Source organism: Vicugna pacos, unplaced genomic scaffold (genome assembly GCF_048564905.1).
Source record: "Vicugna pacos unplaced genomic scaffold, VicPac4 scaffold_19, whole genome shotgun sequence".
Lineage (NCBI taxonomy): Eukaryota > Metazoa > Chordata > Mammalia > Artiodactyla > Camelidae > Vicugna > Vicugna pacos.
The window spans coordinates 63446559-63468146 of NW_027328740.1; the positions used below are offsets into that span (position 1 = coordinate 63446559).

Here is a 21588-nt window from a genome sequence, read left to right on the forward strand (position 1 = left end):
GGGAAGGAGAGAGGCTGTTCAGACTGGTCATAGTCATTACAGTTTGTAAACAGCTGAGTTCTGTTCCCTCACAGCTCAGACATATGCAGGACATGAGGATGCTTAGCTAATGACCAACAGTGGGTAGCAAAGGCCAAGAGTGCGGTGGGGAGGAGAGATGGGACCACCTTCTGGAAGAACTTCTGCCCCAGGGGTCCAGGAATGTAATTAATGTTTGGGGATGCACAAAGGGTTTGTATGGCCTCATCAGGTAGTTCCTACTTTAAACTGATAGTCTGGAATATACGGTAAAATACGGTGGAATGACTGCTCTTATTTTAGTTTCTACAAACTCTTAAACGGATGGATTTCTATCTCCATTATACAAGCACTGCTGGGTAACCTTTAGAGCCATGTGAGGATCAAACGAGTGAATACTTATTAATATTATTATCATGCTTCTACTGAATTAACACTTCAGCAACAGTATAATGGCCATGCTTCTTAACAACTGCCTCTGTAAGATCTCTTGTAAGTCACAAATAATAATTATAAAGAAAATATATTAAAATAATAACAATTACATTTACAACAAATATGTTGTTTATAACGATGATAGTGTTAGCATCTCCCTCTCATATTAAACAATACCCAACACTGGATTCCTTAGGAAGCAATGCCAATACACGTTTGGACTTTTCAAAGTCTTCAGCCCATGAAGCCATTTTACTCACATTGGTCCACCACAGCCAGAATTGCTGTTCCTTGTATGGTGGGCTGCCACGCTGTGATGTCCTGGGCTTTTTCTGGCACCATGCGTCTATACTGGGTAGTCAAGTTTCCACATACCCACTCTGATTTGCAATATATTGTTCTCCAGAGCCAACAGAGGGGCCAATGGAAAGAGGCCACAGATAAGGTGGTGAACCCAAACTGAATACCTGTTGAAGGAATGGACACACAACATGGAGTGGTGGATGGATGGAAGGACAACAACAATTCCTCTACTCCAGTAAAGAGAGAGGGGCAAATGGTGAACTAAATCCCAAAGAGAAAAGACATTCATGGTAATAATAATGTTCAACAGTGAAAGAATCCAAACAAAAGGCAAATAAAAAATCTCTCGGAAGAAGACTCATTACAACCTGTTTCTTTCACGTATATACCCTTAGTAGGAATAACATACTTAAAAATCTTCAACCAACCATAGTTGTTTGCTCGTAATAAACTTGGGAATCTTGAAGCATATTATTCACTCTCAGTGTTGAAATAATACAATCTTGGAAGATGATTTGTCATTGAGGATTAAGAAAAAGAATATTGTGGTTGTATATAAGAATTTAAATAGGAATAAGGAATGTACTTTTGGGAAAGCTCTGCATAGAGAATGTTGGAGGAAATGCACTGAAAACAGGCAAGTGAGCAAGCTCCCTTGAGTCTGGGAAGGTGAGTGCAGCACATTCAGAGAGTCTATGAAGTTATTACAAGTCACAGAAAGGTATGCAATTAAAGTGTCTTCCAAAGCAAAATATCCTTCTGCATGAATTTTTATCTTGATATTTCTATGGTCTGTGTGGTCACAGGAAGTCAAAGCTATGGTGGTGGCTTAGAAGTTCTTTTCTCTCTGTCTGTAGTTTACAGGACATTGCTACAGATGGGGCAGCAGAGATCTGCATAAGCTCTTCCATGGGGTGGGGGAGCAGTTAGAAATGATAAGGCCAGAGATCTATAAGACTTTTAGACCCTAACTGACAGACTTTTAATTAAACTAGCACAGGTATGTAACTAAGACAGTGGATGAGAGGCAAGTTTGTAGTCCCTTTAGTGTTACTGCTCAGTCAAGGGATAGGGACCACTCTGGCCAGGAACGGCAAGACCGTGGATGGGGTGGATGGGTAGGAGGATCTGACATTTGCTTCTGACCTGAGAGGCAGGGGTGTGTTGCAGAAAAGCCGACAGTGCTGGAAAGATGCCTCATGTCCACAGCCCAAAAGGAGCTGTCATATTCAGGGAGGTCAGAGAGCAAGAACCAGAGTTAGTGACGCCAGAGTGTCAGCAACGTGGCAGCAGTGATGTCAGTATCTGTGTCCAAAACCCACCTAACCCTACATGAACTCATCTGCCTACAGGGGGCAGGTTAGTAGCAGAAATGTGGGGAGTGGGTGCAGCCACTGGCAAATTGGCAAGTGGACATCCTAATGAAAAGCACTGCTCACAGTCACCATATTGGAAAGAGAGCCCCCACACTGTCAGATCCCCTTCTTATTCAAGAGAATCTAGAAATTAAGACTTCATTAGCAATCATCCCAGTTCAAATCCAGAAAAGATATCATTTATAATGACAACAAAGGCACAGGCTATTCAGAAATAAATTAATGAAAAATGTTAAAATGATTCTGATAAATGACTTTAAAAAAGAAAAAAATGATGATTGAATGAACAGTAGAATGCACCACCCTCTTCAGTTGACAGATTCAAATTTGGGGAACATAGAACATTTTTTCTCCAAAATCAATTTAGTATTTGAATGCAAATTTAGTTAATAATCCCGAATGGATTTAAGAAAAAATTCTGAAAGGTGATTCTAAATTTCTTCCAGAAATATACACAAATGTACAAATAAAATAATGAGGAGGGATGTTTGAAATTGTAGTATTAGGGACATTCTGGAAAAGGATAAAATAGGACCAACTGTAGGAGATATTAATCTATGGTCATGGAAACAGTATAGAAATAGTGCACTGAGAGTATGAATGAAATAGAATACATTTCAAGAATAGACGTGGATATTTAAGAGATTTTAGTAATATTATAAAACTGACACTTAAAATCAGTGGATTCAAGTACTGGTGTAATTTGCTAAATCATTAGAAGGCCTGGTACATTGTCCTCACTTTTGACATTAAAACAAATTCCAGATAATTTTTTAATTAAAAAATAAAACACTAGAAATAACCCAACATGATTTAATCTATTCAGATATTCAAGCGAGAAGAACTTTCTAAAAAGCTTTTGGAACAAAGACCAACAAGAGCAAAGGCCTAGCAACTCAGCAAGGCCAGAAACGCCCCCTGTAAAACAAAACTGACCCTCGCCCACCCTCTCTCACGGCCCTGTATTGCTCTCTGATACTTTCTATACTTTCTTCTTCCATTTAAAGTCCAGTTTCTTGGAGAAGTGCCTGCGCTGATGACTCCTCCAGGGCTCAGAGCCCTGCATCCCCCACGGCCCTCACCGTGGCACTGAGACAGGAGTTGCACTGCCGGTGGCTGCGTGTTTCAAACCAGTGGGCATTTTCAGCTCCTGTTTATTTGATTACCAGGTAGCTTTTGCCATGGACAAATATTTTCCTCTCAGTGGAATGTTTTCCCCCCTTAATTTTTGTTTTACTTAAATAAATTTTAAAAGCCCAGGCAGAAAGGTGTGTGTGCACATATGCACATACTCAGATACAAACAGATCTGTTTTATAAAGGCTACCTAAGTGTAGTCCTCCTCCGCCTTTTCCTCAGTTTAGACAATTAAAGGTGGGCTTTAGCCCTTGTTTTTTTGCCCCACAGACCACTCTTTCTCACTATACTCCTTTTAGTCAGTGTTCAAATCCCTCTTTAGCAAGGTTACAGCCTTCTCTGTGTTGCCTCATCTAGTTTTCTCTCAACTGCTCTGCTATTCTTCTCTCTCTTGGTGGATTTCTCTCCTCCCATTTGCCATGTACATGGCACTTTCCCCAGGGCCTCGTCTTCAGTCCTCTGCCGGGTAGGACTGAATCGCCCCCACGGCCTCACCCACAGCTCCTCTGAGTTCCTGACTGGTGAATCCAGCTTAACAATGGACATCACCCCTCAGATGTCCTGTAGACACTTCGCACTGAAAATGCCACACACAGAACCATCTCCTCGAAACCAGCTCCTCCCCTTACACTCCCCCTGCAGATCCGCTCCACGGATGGGTCACTGGAAAGTCACCCTAGCATCTCTGCGGCCTGCCGCCCCAGCCCTGCAGTCCCCCCTGCAGCAGTCACCACTTCTGCCGCCCATGTCTCTCTCCTTCTGCCCAAGGCCTCTCTGCAGGCGTGTGCCACTTGTTGTCTGGGTTACCTGGGGTGGTCCCCGAAAAATCCTTTCCCCCCAAAATATGGGCCTCCCCCAAAAAATAGTATCTTCCATTCTGCTTCCAGAATAACCAGATATTCTGCAACATAAACATTATGCAATTTTCTTACTTACAAATATTCCAATATATCCCTGTTTCCTTAAGGATACATTGAAGTATAAGCACACAAGGCCCATTGTGACAGAGGCCTTCTGCACCTGATATTCCCACCTATGGATCCTTTGTTCTAGCCCTACTTGTTGTTCTTCAGTCTGGCCAAGCCGCTTCATGCCATGTACTCTTATATGTCTCTTCCTCTCTGCATGAAGTGTCCACTCCCTCTACCACAAAATAGAGAGCTAAATTCCTTTCACCTTTCAGGATTCAGTTCAAATATTTCCAGCTCTAGGAAGTCCAATTTGTGTTCACCTGTTTAGCAATCCATCAACTACTCGCCATGCCTCGCCTGGCCTGGGGAGTGCAGACACCACGTCTTACCTGTCTTGGTCTCCCCAGCAGTTGATACAGTGTTTGGCATAGCAGTGCTCAATGTCTGTTGGTTGGGTAAATAAATGAATCAGTAAAGAGATGAGAGGTCTACAATTCCCCCCAGTTACTCAGCTGCCATTTTGGAAAGTTCATTCTTCGGAGTTAAGGAAATGTCAGTGCAGGTGTTGGGTAGACGGAACAGAGGTGAGGGTGTGGGGGAGACAGGCCTGGTCCTGGAGAGTGCAGGAAGGCGTGGGTGAGATAGCACTGGAGAGAGAGGGAATGGAGGGGACGGGTGAAAGGAGATATTGAATGCAGTATTGAATATCAGTGAAACTGATATTAAATGCAGTAAATTAAATGGAGAACATAATATATGAAGGGAAGATCAAGTTAACACAGCAAGGGTGGAAAAGGCAGTACCAGAGACGAAGAGCTCTCACTTCATCCCTCACAGCATTTCACTTATGGCACCCGCCCTCTGGGAAGGCAGCGTCAAATTCTTGAGAGACTGGTGTTTGTGCTGTGGGTGCTCTAAGTACAAAACGGTATCTTATGGCTTCCAGATTTTAAGACTGATAGATTATTTCTCTTATGTCCCATGTCTGAGTTCTCAGGCAGCAGGATCATTCGCTGGTGGGGGGAGAGCTATTGTGGTAAACAACTCAGAGTTACTCTAATAATCTCAAAGGACAGTGGGGAATTCAATAAAACAAATAAAAGAGAAATTTCACTCAGAGAAAACCATATGTCATATAGAACCTTGTGGGGGCATTGGGGGCAATGTTACCGCCACCTCATCTAACAGTTTTATGTGAGTGTGCTGAAAATCCAAGCTCAAGTCACTTAAACACGTATGAGAACCAGGGTCCAGGCTGTGGTGCTCCAGACATGGACGGGAAGATGAAAAGCCTGACTACTGCCTCTGACAGGATCAGTGCAGCCAGGGAGCACAATGCACACGGACACGATCACGCACCATCAAGACAAGAATCAAGTGCAATTCATGCCTAGAAAGGAGAGTAGAAAATCTCTAAAAAGTGGAGGGGTCCCTGCCAAGGCATGGCAAGTGTCCTTCCTGGCAGAAAAACAGATAAAAGTACTTCAGGCGAAGGAGACTAGTGTTGGTGGCTGAGAGCGAGGCCTAATGAAGCACAGGTAAAGGGCTCCAGGGTCATCTGTCACAAGCTATTCCCCTTCAGCAGCTAAGAGACGTAACTAAAAAGGCAGGTGGGGTGTCATTAATGATCACGAGGAAAACTGGGAGGAGGAAACTGAGGTCAGGAGATCACCACCAAAGGCACTTTATTTTAGAAGAACAAAAATATTTCAAAAGCACTAGGAAATTCTATCTCCCATGAACGAAAAGAACCCAAAATAAGTTTCACTCCAGCATTGAATACAGAATAACAGACGGCCTACTTTCAGAAATGGATTGAATTATCTAATTAGTCAGGGATTTTTTAGATAATACGAAAACGAATAAATCTGAACAATCTCTCTAGAATAGCTGTTACTCCACCCTGTTTTGTAGGGTAGAGTTAGGCTGAATTATTTAATTTGTATTTTAATTAGACTATAAAGTTCTAAAAGCCCTATCAATTTTTCCCAAAAGCATACAACTTTTCCTTTCATGAACTTTATTTGACTTAAGTAGAACAATAACTTTTTTCCAAGGCTTTTTTTGTGTGTGTTAAAATACCAAATGATATGCTGCCCCCAGAATGTTGTTGTTATTATTAATGCTGATAATAGCCCCAATAAGACATATTTACCATTATGACTCATTTTGGATTAACAGGTCATTGGCTTAAAGTCCTTTTGAAAATAAGAAGAATAAACGAACATAATTTCTACACCAGGGACAGAAGCTGCACCCTTAATGGCACCTGGTCACTAAACACAACAAAAGCAAAGATGAAACTCAAATCAGACACCAGATCACAAAGCATAGCTGACTGAAGATGCCACAAGGTGACCTTTCATTCACCGAGGGAACCAGATGTGTTTCTATGTATAATGTATATTTTTAAAAGCAATTATTTTATATATAGAATGTAATTTAGGAAAAAGAAAACTCCCTCTATCTGTAGACTTATAAACAGGAAGCACAAAGTGGTGCCTTTGCAGACATGAATCTGCAAGCATAAATGCGAAGCCTATTAACAAAAATCTTTTCCTGTCTCCTAAGCTTAAAAAAAAAAAAAACTACTTCAAGGCAGTGGTGAGCTGAAAGGGCTCAGATACAAAACGTGCACATCATCAGCCTTCTAGCAGATAAAAGTGCGCCATGCATAATAGAAAAGATAACGTTTCCTATGGAAATCTATTTTGAGATGCAACAATTAAAAGGCAACTGAGAGCTCAAAACCAAGTTCAACCAAAGAGAAACAGAGCCCAAGCAAATGTACAGAAATGGACAAAGACATTGGAGAAGGAGGAGATCTGTGTTCTACCGATACTCCAGATCAGCAAATTCATTCTGAATTCAAGCCAGTGATGTGCCATGAGGTCACTCAAGGAATCAGGCAGAAACCATCGGCCAGAAGAAATAGGAACAATATCAAAGGTAGGTGTGAGATGTGGAAGGGGTGACCCTGTGAACCTTGCTGCCATGAGGCAGGATGCTCTTGCGGGCTTTCTGCACCGGCTGGCTGGCTCACATGACTCTGTTTAGAAGGATATCAGCCAACAGCTGTGCCACAAGGGCTACAGCCCGAGCTGAGTCATATCTAGTAACGGTTCTGAGTTCATCCTTAGACGACATGACCAGAAGGATTTGAGAATCAATGTTGGAGACGTATCTGAATGAGTATTCCATTTCATTCCTTGACAGTAAATCTTCAGCTTTGTACAACATAAATATTGACAAAGATACACACAGGCACCCTATTTGAAAGCCTGACAGCATAATTGCATCTAATGTAGAAAAGCGGGCTCCGTGTCGGTATGCTAGGTCATTGTTTGGATCGGTAACCGATGCTTCTGAGACCCAAAGCATATTCTAGTATAACCGACAGCACAGAAATCTCCACTGATGACTTACTCATTTCAGGGTATTCATAAAGTAACGCCAGTTTGCCCATGGGATACAGATGGTTGTCCCGTTCCCATAGTGGGGTGGTCTGTTCTGCTCCCGAAACTGTGGCACCATTAGATTCATGACCCAGCTGTCAAACAGATCAAATAATAAGGCAGGATATTATCAGACCAAGGTCATAAAAGTATTCCTGACATCTCAAGCTGAACACATCATCGTCCCAAGGATTTAATTTCTTGTTTTCAGGATAAATTTCTTTTTATTGCTGCCTCCCTACCCTCAAATATTGTGAAAACTAGTCCTGACTACGTGCCTTGGTTTTACCAAAATTGTAACGACTATTACTACTTTATCTCCTACCTCCTTTTCAGGTGGGCATTTTAGCTTTTAGAAGATGCCGTCCCTCATTTGTCTTTTTTACCCCCATTTCTCTGTTATTATCCACCATGGCCTTTCCAGTCTGAAAATCGTCAGAGAAAATAAGTAAAAGAAAGTAATACAGGGTCTGTGAGCTGGTGATAAGTGCTGTGGAGGAAAATAAAGGAGGGCGAGGAATGTGTGCTAGGGAGGAGTGGGGATGGGACAGTGACCTTTGAATAAGGCAAAGACGGAAGCAAAGGGGTGGGCAGAGGAGGGGCAGAGGGAACAGTGATCATAGGCCTGGAGGTCCCTCAAGCTGGACAGACAGCATGGAGACTGGTGTGGGCCACAGTGAATAGGAAATAAGTGGTGGTTTTGGGGGTGGAGCCTTAGAGGCTGCCATGAGGATGTGGGCATTTTTCCCTTTGAAGGAATTGCGGAGCCCTGGAGGGTCACCGAGCAAAAAAGTGATACTCTAACGTTGGATAGAACAGGTCCAAAACCCTAATATAAGCTGAACAAATCAAGGGCCAAAGAAGTGACATGCCACCTCAAATTCAGTGCAGAGCTTGAAAGAAACACAGCCTCGACTCGCAGCCCAATGCTCTGCCCCCTTCTGGATGCTGTCCCACAGAGCTGTCTCTAACGTTATGTTTTTTCCTCACTCAGAGGCTTGTGGGCCAACTGAATGCTTCCCCCTTTTTCAAATGGCAATTTGTCCTGAAAGGAAATCAGAGTTGGCAGTGAAACAAGGCATGGACCTGTAGCCTACAGAGCTGTTGTCCCTGAAAGCAACAGCTGGCGCGTGGTTTACTCGTGGAGTTCAGCAGAAGAGACAGAGCAACAACAGACAACTTAGCGTCTGGCTGAGCTTCGACTGACTGCACTGCACGTTTGGATGGATTTCAAATTTGGACAGTGAGGCGGCTTCTCACGAAAGGCAGGTGTATACATCATACATGCCCACACGTCTGTATGCATACACACGTAGACACACACAGAGCATATGATGTGACTTGTAAAGAGCTGCCTCTGCTTGGTTTCCCACAGCCTCTAATCTCAGCATTAACCTTTCACTGGCCATGCTCCCAGGTGTGCTTTGAGATTTCTTTGCAATGGAACATGCCCTTCGCTTCACAAACTTTCCCCACTTCTTTCAATGACATTAGGGGAACAGCAGGGAGCTCTGGGAAGTGCTGGGGATAGGGACTCGAGATAACTCTGAATCTGATTCCACAGTTCATGGCTTATTTGTTAGTTAACTTTATTTACATTCAAAATGCAATTGTTGCAGATCTCAGAAGATGATTTACACTCACTGCTATGGCAGAATGTTGCAGTTAGTAGACCCACCACTGGATCCTCTTATTCAACACGTTCTTACAATATTTCAGATATTACTGTATCACAAATGCCCATTTCTATATTTTTGATATCTGCTTTTCAGTATAATTGTCTTCCTTCTTTATTCTCTAAACCTTATGCTTTTAAAACATTTTTCTGAGAAGTGTTCCATAGGCACTTTACATATGAAAAGTTGATAAAGAGATCCTGGAGATCAAAACCACATTTAAATCCTGAGATATACTCAGCTGTGTCATATACATGGCTAGGTTTAGTCTGCTTACTTTGTTACTTTGTTTAGTAATTTTTGTTTGAAACAACAAGACTACACTCAATAACTTTTAATACCCTATAGTGGAAAAGTATATGACAAGGAATATATATATATATATATATCACTAGGCTGTACACCAAGAATTAACACAATATTGTAAGCCAACTATACTTTCAACAGAAAAAGTTGAAATAAAATTAAGAGATGAAACTTCCACTGCCCAGGGTGCTGTCAGGATGAAACGATTCAAAGCATGCCAGGTATCAGCAACCACCCTGACACAGCAAAACCCCATGTGGGATCTTCCTTTTGAGCAGCACAGGCTAACCGGCTGTGGTCACCTGTAAATAGGGTTGAAGTCACTTAGACCCTTGGCTTGGGATCACCGTGGCCACAGGGTTGGGGGTCACTGCGGCACCTACGAGAATGATGCGGCCAGCCTGCTGCTAAAGCCTCTCCCCAGGCCGCAGCCCAGAGCACTGCAGGCAGGTCTGAGGTCCGGCCGGGGGCGCGCAGCTCCACAGCCACTCGGAGCCCTGCGGTGCGGGTGGCGCTGGGACCACGCTCGTCCATCACCCTCCCTGGCACCCAGACTCGGGATTCTCCTGGGGGAATTTTTCTCTGCCTCATACTTCCTGTCTCAGCCTCTTGTGGAATCCGGTCCATGCCCCAGGGAAGAAGGGCTTTTACCCTCCGGGACCCAAATCCATCACAGTTTGGATCCAGAATGAAACTTCCATGTTAACTCACCTGGCGCTCCCTTCTTGTGCTGAACTGCCCTCCCCCGTCAATGGCATTAGGTCATATTAGAAGTCCCGACTTGCTTGTCCTTAGCTAAGACCCTGAGCCTCTTGCTCAGTCTTCCTGAGTGGAACCACTCATCTGTGGCAGAAAAGCTTGGGCTGTCGTCTACCCATCATTGTCAACGGTCTTTTGGGTTTTCTGTTGGTTTAAGGCTCTCGTGCAGGGATATCAATTTGCACATGAGAAGCACCTTTTGACATTTTAAAAAATACAGACACTGGATCCTCCCCACTCTCCAGCCAAGGCTGGAAGCTTTCTCCCTCTAGCAGGGGTTACATAATCATTTGCTTGGGAATTGATCACACATATTGGCATAATCATAGTAAATTGCCCTTTACTCTGTGCTTGCCACGTGGCATTTTCTACTTCATGTTGTCTTTGTACTTTCATTATCACATTTAATCCCTGAATTATAGATTATCACCATTTCTGTTGAGGACACCCCTACTTGCTAATCTTGAATACAAGTATCTTTGATTCTCTTAATCTATTTCATTCCTGAGTTTCCTGTTCCTGAATTTAAAGAGTGAATTATGGACACATGTATTTAAGATTCTCTTATTATATTTCTCTGACTCATCCTCTAACCAAATCATATCTGGAGAAGAGAGATGTTCTCTTTTAAACATTTGCTTTTTCTTATTATATAGTAGTGCATACGCACAGTGGAAAATGTAGAAAACATATAAAGTAAGAAAATTACAGCCATACATTATCTAAACACCAAAGGACAATGCTATGTCATTTTGGGCATTTAACTATTTTTCTTAATATTTTATCATAAAATTTCCCTAGGAAAGTTGCTTAACCCTGGAATTGTACTAGCCTTTTGTCCAGTACAGAATAACATTCCCAGAAATGACCCCAACATCAAAATAGTATGTGAGGCTGGGAAGGCCACAGGGCACTCAGCTTATTCTCTGAGTCCTACAAAGAATGCTGTTGATTCACTGATGCTATGCATTCGATGCCTGTGAGTCACTCACTCACTCAGCTTGCTCGGACTGAGACCTACTTTATACCAGGTGCAGATCCAAGTGCTGGGGAGACCCCAGAGGGAGCCTGGATCACGGCATCACTCTCCTTCTTCTTTTGCTCCCAGAATCCTACTCAAGAACCCCACATGGGATTGGGGGGGTGGAGGCAGGTGAGATATAGTGAAATTCATTTCATTATGTTCCTTTAGACATATTTAAATAGCATGAAAATAGTCGCTAATTTTGATAAGTTTTCTTTTCTCTTCCTATGTATTTTTGAGGAAGTGTATAGTTTTGGTGCAGCAAGAGTAATTGATAGATCTTTGGTATGTTAGGATTTTATATGAAAAATTAAGAAGGAAACTGCACTTATACAAAGAGAAGAGGCAGTGAGGAAAACACTAGCCACCCTAGAACCTGGCTACAATTCAGAATTCCTGGTTTTCAAAAAAGGGAATCATAATTCAAAATAAATTCCCTAAATATTTTAACCCATAGTAGAAATACATGGAGGCAAAGTTCAGCTCACTGGAACCTAGAACAGTGTGCTTACTTAAGCAAAAGTATAAACAGACCACAGATACTATAATGCATCCTTTACTTTAAACTAGTTCATGTGAGCAAGTTTCATTTCACATGAATTGCTCAGTACCAGTTTAGGAAATATATCCTTCTTGATTGGTAAAAATAGCTCACGGATAACCAGATTCAACAAAATTTAGTGTTCAATAATTTACTTATTTCCTTCAGGAAATGCTTTTGAGTAATCTGAGTTAAGTATTTCCTCTATCTGATCTATTTCTTTTCACAGAGAAAAGTAGTATTATTTGTGGGGGGCCACTCATGACCTGAGGACTGCCGAGCACAGAGGTTGGGCCTAAACTCCCACAGTGCAGGGAATCAGGCTCTGAGGTTGATCTCTCATGGACAATCTCTGTCCCGCCACCCCTTTGAGGAATGTGCCAGATGCATTAAGGCCTGAAGGAACATCCTGAGCTATCAAGTCACTAAGGACCTTTGGAAGGAGAGATGCAATCGGCATGCAAGTTAGTAATCTTAGCCTGAAGAACAATCACCTGAGATAATAGCACAGGAGTCATGATGTTAGCTTAGAGGAACAATGCCTTAGTTTATCATCTTGGTTCCAGGAACTCTTAATCTTAGTTTTACGAGAACTGTAAACAATAATGATGTCTGTAACAATATACAAGTTAATGATTTTAGTACACGTTGTTAATGTGCCTTAAAACAATACCTTTGCCTACATGCAGGAATGTATGAGCTAATGGGTTAAAATCATATAAATTAACTGCTGGAAATAAATTCGGCGTCCACTCTTGACCTAGCGTCTTGCGGGCTAGAGTGAGACCCTCTCAACCCCACCTTTTAGTCTTGTCTTTCTTTCTCAGTCCTGCAGCACAGGTTTTCTGGACGTGATCGATTTTCGGCTGGCTCCGACAATTATTTGCACATGACCTACTTTTACTTCTCTGGAAATATCTGACTGTGAGCTCAGGGCAAGGGTTGTCTACTGCACAGTAGGGAAAAAAAGATTCATTTCACAGCGAAGATCAGAATCTTTTCTTGAGGGGCGTGGTGAGCTGGGGGACAAGGGAAATGCCTGTTTCGAGACAGACCCCAGTTATCCATACTGAAGCTGAAAGTTGAAGCCATTATGAAGAAATGTGGAAGGACACACTGACACGCAAAGGGGTTCACTCTGCAAAAACAGAAAGAAAGAAAGAAAGAAAGAAAGAAAGAAAGAAAGAAAGAAAGAAAGAAAGAAAGAAAGAAAGAAAGAAAGAAAGAAAGAAAGAAAGAAAGAAAGAAAGAAAGAAAGAAAGGAAGGAAGGAAGGAAGAAAGGAAGAAAGAAAGAAAGAAAGAAAGAAAGAAAGAAAGAATAATTAATTTAACTGCCCTATAAAGAGAATGGACAGAAACTTGGTAATAAGGGAGAGAGAAGGAAGGTTAGGGAAGGGAGGAGAAACAATGAAAGGGAACTTGGATGCGGTGGGCAGAATAGCAGGTTTCTGGAGCCTACAATGAAGGATGATAAGAAAAATGTAAAGTTTAAAAAAGTTACAAAGTTTAAAATAGTTTAAAAATTAAAAAACGAAGTAAAAAAAATAAATTTTTTATAGTGACATGGAAGATTTTAAAATGATGGAGGTTTTTTATTTCAAAATTCAAGTTGTTTGAGTTTCTCCCCCATGCTCCAAACAACAGTAAGATCTGCTTGTGTAAGTGGTTTTGGGGGACACCACAGAGAGGGGCGAGCTCTGCAGTTACGTTGGCCAGGAACAGAATGCTGGTGTGGAAGGCAAGACAGAAGAGAGATCAACAGTTTCATGAGAACAGAAACTCAAAGCCAGAAATTATCTTAAAAAGTTTAGTGTGGTAGGCAGAAAAATGTTCCGCCACAATATGTCTATGTCCTTATCCCCAGAACATTGGAAGAGGTCAGATTCCCTGGGAAAGGGGGCCTATGGTTGCAGATGTGGTTAAGGTTGCTAACCAGTCGACTCTAAGAGAGACCATCTGGATTATAGATGTGGGCCCAGTGTAATCACCAGGGCCGTTAAAGGAGGAAGAAGGAGGCAGAAGAGGGGAGAGAGGAGAGGAGATGTGACCACAGGATCAGGGTCAGAGGCACACAACCATGCTGACCTTGAGATAGAGAAAAGTGGTCACAGGCCAAGAGACGCAGGTGGCCTCTGGAAGCCACAGAAGTCAAAGATACAGGTTCCACTGGGGCCTTCAGAAACAGACGTGCCAACACTTTGACTTCAGCAGGCTTCTGCGTTCAAGAAAAATACAAGGTTATATTTGTGTTGTTTAGAGGAGACTTTTTCTTTTTTCTTCCTACTACCATGATATTTGGGGATACTAGTTAAAACAGCAACAGAAAGCGAATACAGTAAGCTCCTTGAAATGTTCAGAAATTGCAGATAACACTGGACTGTCCACTCTGATGTGGGATTGGGCTTATGTGAAAATCAAAAAGACAGTGTGACCTTTGCTAACATCTGCTTTTCTCATTTTTAGGAAGAGAACAGTAAGTCAAAACTTCTGTTGTTATTATTTTAGACAAGTGTCTCTTAAAACATTATGTAACCCTGTGCCTTAGGACCCCAAGGGAGTCTCTGTTCTTAGAAGAACATGGATTCAGAGAGATAGGGTCTTACATCTGAGTCCCACAGTGGTCTCTTATTGGCAATGAGAGCTTGGGCAAATCAGTTACCCTCTTTAAGCCACAGGATCTTCATTTGCAAAAGGAAGATAAGAATAAGGATTGTTTGGGTGATTAAATTGTACACAGATACACGCACACATACATATATGTACAACATTAAATACAGTGACTAGCACATACTAGGCACTCAACAAATTTCTGTTATGGATTTTTAAATGCATATATAAAAGGAGGAGAAATTTGCAGGAAGTTGTGGGAAAACTTAGTTCATGGCCCCAAAAAGGGCCATCTCTCAATGGGCTCTGATCCGTCAGTCCCCAGTGGTGGGCTAATAAGCAGAGACTATAGCACTTGAGGATTTATGTTAAACATAAAAAAGAAGGCATTTAAACATAATTATTAAACAGCAGGTACGTTTATACTGTTGGCTGGATCATCTTATCTGGAGAGCTTTAATAAGCAGAGAGTCTCCCCTGTTCTAGAGATGGCCACGCAGGAAAATGATGTGGGTGGGTGGGCCGTTCTCACCCCAAGAACACATGACTGAGTACTCACGGAAGCAACACCTCTTGTATGTTATTCCAGATGGACTGTCCTCCCATGATTATTGTCAGCTGTGTCATCAGTTCAAGGAGACAGCCACTTGGGTCACACTGGAATATTAGAAAGAAAATCTCATTTAAATTTTAGATAGCTCTAACATGAAATAAAGTCATTATTTTATGCCTAAAAAAATCAAAGGATCAGAGAGTAAAGACACTCTTCTTTGGGCAACTAAGAGAAAACCTGAAACAGGTTAGACTGTCAGAACACAAAGCTGTATTCACACCTCTTCATTTCTGTATTTTTACAGCCAATACAACAGATGTCACGGATAAGTCACAAATCTGCCCTTAAAGAATGTGATGTAGAAACACGAGGAGTAGTAGTTGACAAACTGGAACAAGAACACCTTCATGGCTGGGTTATTCTCATAGTCAGTCTGGTCCTTGGGAGCTCTGCAGCTAGAATAAAGAAAAGGTAAGTCTGTAAATCTGTGAACGGCTTTGAAACCCTAATCAAAGCCACGGACACATGAGTTAACACGCTAAATATGTATGGGTGTATATATATATATAGTATATATATATATATACGCAATTCACACTGTTTTATATCAGCTGTTTTGAATTTCTTAACTTATCCACTATGTTATTTCCAACTGTACACAATGTTGTAAGAGTTTCTCCCACTAAGAATGCAATATCCCACAAGGCAAAAAAAAAAAAAGTCACCCGTTCCTTAAAATTTATAAGCACAACAGTATCCAATGGTCAAGAACTGTCCTCTGTCAGGTGTAATTTGAAAGAAAGCTACTTCTCAACATCCTGCTAAATAAAATTCTCTTGTCTCCCTGAACGGCAGTAAGGTAGGACTATTGAAGAAGACAAACAAAACACGGGGCAACTTGCTAGAAACATTTGGGGAACATAAAACGATCATCCTCCTAGTTCAGAATTTGAATTGGTCTTAGTATTTTCAGAAGATGACCACTGAGCAGACCACTGGGAGAACCACCCAGCCACATGCAACGTGTGGGAAGCACTTAACTTAGGCCGCTAAGCCGCTGGGTGGGATACAAGCCAGAGAGAAGAAATATTTATTATAGAAGCCGCAGCTGATGAGAATGGAGCTACACTAACAGGAACAGCATGGGGGGAAGACACATAAAACTGTGATTATCTGTCCTCTCCGTAACGCGCAAGCAAATCTGCCACTGGAACCACGACCCTCTTCCACTTATTTGCAATACAGAGACTATTTACTTTCAACAATAGGGTACATTATCTAATGTAATTGAAATTATTATTAAACACTGACATATTTACACAGAGCTTGTACATTCTAAAGCGTCCTTTGTCCCTTTTACTAATGCAAAAATGGAGCTAATTCACTTCTCATATAGGCTAGAGAAAATAGGTTTGCAGTTGAAGTTAACTAAAGACTGTAATGTACTGCAATTCAAGTTCCTAAAAGATAGTCTCTGTTTTGACCTGGTTCTAAAACTTGTGTAGAAATTATCTCAGCTGCAGGAGGAGCTTACCAGAGTCAGTCATCATGACTGACACGTTCTCATATATGGCGTTCAGGGTCATGAAGATGATAAAACTGATGAGGGAAGCAGTGATGGGCGTGGCCCACCTGCACAGTCAGGTACTTTTGGATTGGGTCTGTTCCACTCAGGTTCTTGGGAAGTTTTGCAGGAAATACAGTGAACAGTGAAAGTCCGTAGACAATGATCCCAATAACTGAAGCAATGGTCAACAGGACCTGACAAACCAAAAACCCAGCAGCATGAGACTCACTAATGATCGTATTTTTACACAGAAAACTTGCCCCCAACCCAGCTTAAACAGAAAACATGCATGTGTTGTAAACTTCACATAAACGTGAGAAGTGATATAAATCGCACGTAAATGCCATAAGAGACGTGAATATCAGGCATGTTAAATTTTAGTGGAGGAGGAATGAAAGATGTCAAAAAGAATGAGTGCATCCACTAATGTAACACGCTGGCAGCAGGAGCAGCTGTGTGCAGGGCATAGGGAATATATGGGAACTCCACTTTCTGTGAATTTTTCTGTAAACCTAAAACTGCACTAAAGAAGAAAGCCTATTAAGTATATTTTAATGGGTCAAAATGGGGCAACTGGTGGCATGTTCTTTTGGAGGGAAGTCTGTGATAGCATAACAAATGAAAGTATCCCTTCTACATCTGTAGAATTACTTATGTTATGAACTAGTTGTAACCCATGAAGGGGATATGCTTCCTTTCAAGGGGGAACCTATCACTGATTCAGGGTTCAGCAGGTGCTAGCTGTCGTCTTCATTCTGAATAGAACCAGTGAAGCTGTGGACATGCCCTGAGGGAAACAGTAGAAGTGACAGCAGGTCTCTGCTGATGAAAGCTTCACATGCTTTTCACACTCCTTGAGATCTTAAAATGGCAGGTATCCCTACTCCCTGCATTTGCACAAGATTCATGTCCCTGATCCACTGTAGTTCTGACTGTGTGGACCCAAGGGCAGCGGGGGTGTCTGAAGCATAATTTGCACGTGGCTAATAGGGTTTCAGTTCCTCACTAGGCAGGTTTTTTTCTGGCCACTGAAGAATGCGCATTAAAGATCCCATTTTTAAACTGTTTTCCTTCCATCTACCTTCTTGGTCATAGTCCAGAAGCATGTACTCAGTGTCCCTGGCTGCTCCTGATGGCAGCCCCAGAGAGAAAGCTACAAAGAATGTGAATTTCAGGACTAAGTGAACCACATCATGTTATTTATAGTAACAGTGGGCCGCTGGCTTGCACCTGCAGGGGAGAGCAGTGGGAGTGTTTACAAGCACCTCCCGGAGCCACACTCCTGCATCTGGATCCCAGCTCCGAAGCTAGCTGTGGGGCCTTGTGTAAATTTATTAACCTCAAGGGGCTTCAATCTCCTCACCCATATAATGGGGGAATAACAATAGCAATTTATAGGACTATTGTGATGAATCAATTATTTACTAATTGTGAAAAAATTTGGAACATTAACCACAGGCATGTGAAAAACTCTACCTAAGTATAAGCTATGAATATGGTGACCAAAGTCTTAAAAAGGTGTTTTTCTTAGTTTTTAAGCCATCAGTTTGTAGAGAAAGCATTTTATTTTCTCCTCTACTCTCTTTCATCATCCTTTTCTTCACAGTTAAGTCTTCATGCTTGTGAAAGGAATAACTTTTTGGTGTGTGTGTGATTAAATGTGAAAATTAGTTAAGGCTGAGAAAAATGTATTATAGAAGGTATATTAAGCCTTCCTCTCTTGTACAGCACATAAAGGCAATTTAAATAGTATGCATTTTTAGAAGTCTGCATAATAATTTTTTAATTATATATGAAGTAAACATAATAGTTAAGAATCCTTAAATGCTTACTATTGCTTCAGCACACATCTATTTTTCAAAATCCTCACAATCACCCTGTGGGGAAGGTAATATTATATCTTTTACAGATGAGGAAATAGAGCCACGTGGAGATGATGCAATTTGCCCCAAATCAAGCAACTATTCAGTGAAAGTACTGAAATACTCAAAGAGCCCAAAGACACACTAACTGTATAGCACTGTCTCCTACATGGTCTGTAAAATCAATTCTAATTCATTTCAGAACTTTTACAAACTTGACACATTTCCATTTTTCTTCCAAGCACTTAATGGGTTCACTATTTCTTAAGAAACAGGAAAGCTTTCCATTCTCCTTCCTCAAGTTTCTTCTTATTTATCACATTTTCTGATCATAAATTTAACATTTGCTCATTAAAGAAAATTTGAAAGTACTCAGTAGTGGACAGAATTGCTGTCCTGGATCTGTCCCCAGTCTTAGAAGAGGACCCAGAACTTGCTATAGGATAAGTAACCTCTATTTTGTTTATAGTCCTGTGATTTAACCTCGATTGACCCACTCTTTCTGAAGCACCAGAAGTAGATCTCAGTTGGTTTAAGACAAATAATACCCCTCATAGTATTGGCCTCGCACATGATTGGAGAATTGGCAAATAACCCAGGAAGAGCCACTATTATGTGAGGAGATACTTACTGGTGCCCATGTGAACCATAAGCTTCCTCTATTAAGAGAGGAAGCTGCCAAAAGAGACCTGTCTTGGTTTGGATGGATGATCTGGGATGCTGCGTGCCTAGAAGCAACATGCTGAGACATCTTTGGACACAGAATGAAGACAGGACAAAAGCAGCCCTTGACATCATCTGGGCTAGGGTATCTCTCCTTGACTGAAGCCAGACCTCAGACCTGAGGTTTTCATTTACAGGAACCAATAAATCCCATGCATCCCCATTTTTTGGTTGTTGTTTAAACACATTGGAGATTGATTTTGTCACCTACAATCAAAAGACTCCAAATCTGAAAATGAATAAAAAAAAAATAAGAATAATGCTTTGACCTATAGACATAATTTCTTCAGAACGGTGCATTGTTTGTATATTACAAATCATTTTATATATTAATTTTATTCTCAAATCTATCATAAGCATAACACTTTGACATGTCATAAAATATTTTCATGGACACACTTTTTCATGGCTGCATACTATTCTACTTTGTGAATAGTTGGAAGAATATTTTGGCTGAGATTTTATATATGTCTGTGACTTGCATCCATAATGACTTTTCCCTGTCATTTTGAAATAATTCCTGATTAAAAGTTTTTCAAAGCTGAATTAGTGGATTAAAACATATGAATATTTTTGACTCTTGATATCAACTGTCAGACTGCTTTCTAAGAAGGCTTGAGGAGTACACCAGAAATTAACACAGCATTGTAAATCAACCATACTTCACAAAAATTATCCAGTAACCTAGGCATGGGATTGGTGATCACTGACATTTCATCCTCATAAACAGAGCTGTGTCACTTGAGAGGTGGAAAACTATTTCATTTTGATGTGCACTGAGTGAATTACCATTGAAGTGTGACATCTATTTTTTCCTTTGTGAATGTGTGTTCATCTTCTCTGCCTTCTACGCTCCTGAGATATTTTGATGTTACATTTGAAGTGATCTGAACTCTCTGTGTATTGAAGGAATTAGCCCCTTGTCGGATTTGTAAACAAATAACAACCTCTGGTGTTTTGTTTAAAATTTGGATGCTTATGATGCATGAAAATCTTTGTATAATTTCCTCTGAAACTTACTGTTCATCTAGAGGTTGTATACTCATCCATATTTATTTCTAGTTTTTTTTCTAATTGTGTTACTTTTTAAATGTTTCTGGAATTTATCATAATATATGGTTCACTGTATGATTTCAATCTTTTCTTTTCCCCCCAAGTAGCTAACAAGTGTTCCATTCACTGAATAACCTTTATTTATCTCCCTGATTTGTAATGCCTTCCATCTCTTATAGTAAATTATTATTGATATCAGAGCCCATATCTGGACTTCCTGCCCTATTTTCTAATCTGGCTATTCTTGAACTAGTAAAACTCTCATTATCTTATTAATTATTATATTGCTAATATGATTTTATTCACAATAAACCCAAATGAATTTTATAACTTCTGATATTTTGGAGATATGATCTTTTAATCTAGAATCATGTGATTAAAGCATCTTTTATATCTTTCAGTAGTTTACTTTTATTTTTTGATAGTTCCTACTATTCTTTTGTTAGGCTATTCTTAGACATTTTAACTAGGTTGTTACACTTGGAAAATTTTAGAAATCTTAATGCCTCCATCTGGTCTCTTAATCAGACCCTGGAGAATCCTAAACCACTGATCTGATTTGAACAAATGAGGTGAAAAGAATTGGGGGAAGCACTGTGAGCAGAAGAGACTGTGGAACCTCCAGAGTGGCGCCCTGCGTTGGCTCAGATTTTCTCTGGAAATAGTTTTCTCTATGAGACTACATAGTTCCCAACTTGACTTTCAGTTTTCTCAGCATTTCACATTAGATTTTAAAAGTCTGTGGTAGGTTCTTACCAAGAAAAAGAGCACTTGCACAAAGGGTTATATGTATACACTTTCCCCAGGTGGTAAATGGAACACGCTCTTCTTCCTTATTAAAAAAACAAATTTAGTCAATCAAGGGATTACACCAATAAAATGCTATTTCTCCTTACTGGTCACTAAATCCTAAACATAAAAAGAATAATAATAATTTTCAGACATTGCCTCCTTGTTTGTAAATGCATGGGTTTTTTTCCTGTTTTTCTTTTTCCTTTTCTTTTCTGTTAACGATGTCAAACACACAACAAAATATGTACAGTGTTCGTTTTAATACTATTTTTTGAAAATGCACATGTGAACAGTAAACTGTCCCTGCCATGGTCTGAGCACCTGACGAGGCCAAGCTGTAAAGCTCTATTCCTTAGCTTGCCTTTGATTTCAGAAGTGACGGTAGTGACAGCTTAGAGTCTGTGCAGGACAGAAAGTATCACAGGTGTCTGCAGCTAAATGGTCTCCACTGTGTGTTTCTTCGTTGAGCTTTATGTGTTAATTAGCTACA

The 21588-nt window shown here is 40.8% G+C and overlaps 1 long non-coding RNA gene across 1 annotated transcript; it reads right to left on the reverse strand.

Annotated features, from left to right (window-relative positions):
• Positions 1-646: 646 nt before the first annotated feature.
• Positions 647-19412, reverse strand: LOC140693159 (uncharacterized). The gene is made up of 5 exons (XR_012068868.1): positions 19162-19412; positions 15382-15556; positions 15108-15205; positions 7606-7729; positions 647-920 (listed from the first exon to the last, which is right to left on the reverse strand). It is a non-coding gene; the product is annotated as an uncharacterized lncRNA (long non-coding RNA).
• Positions 19413-21588: the final 2176 nt, after the last annotated feature.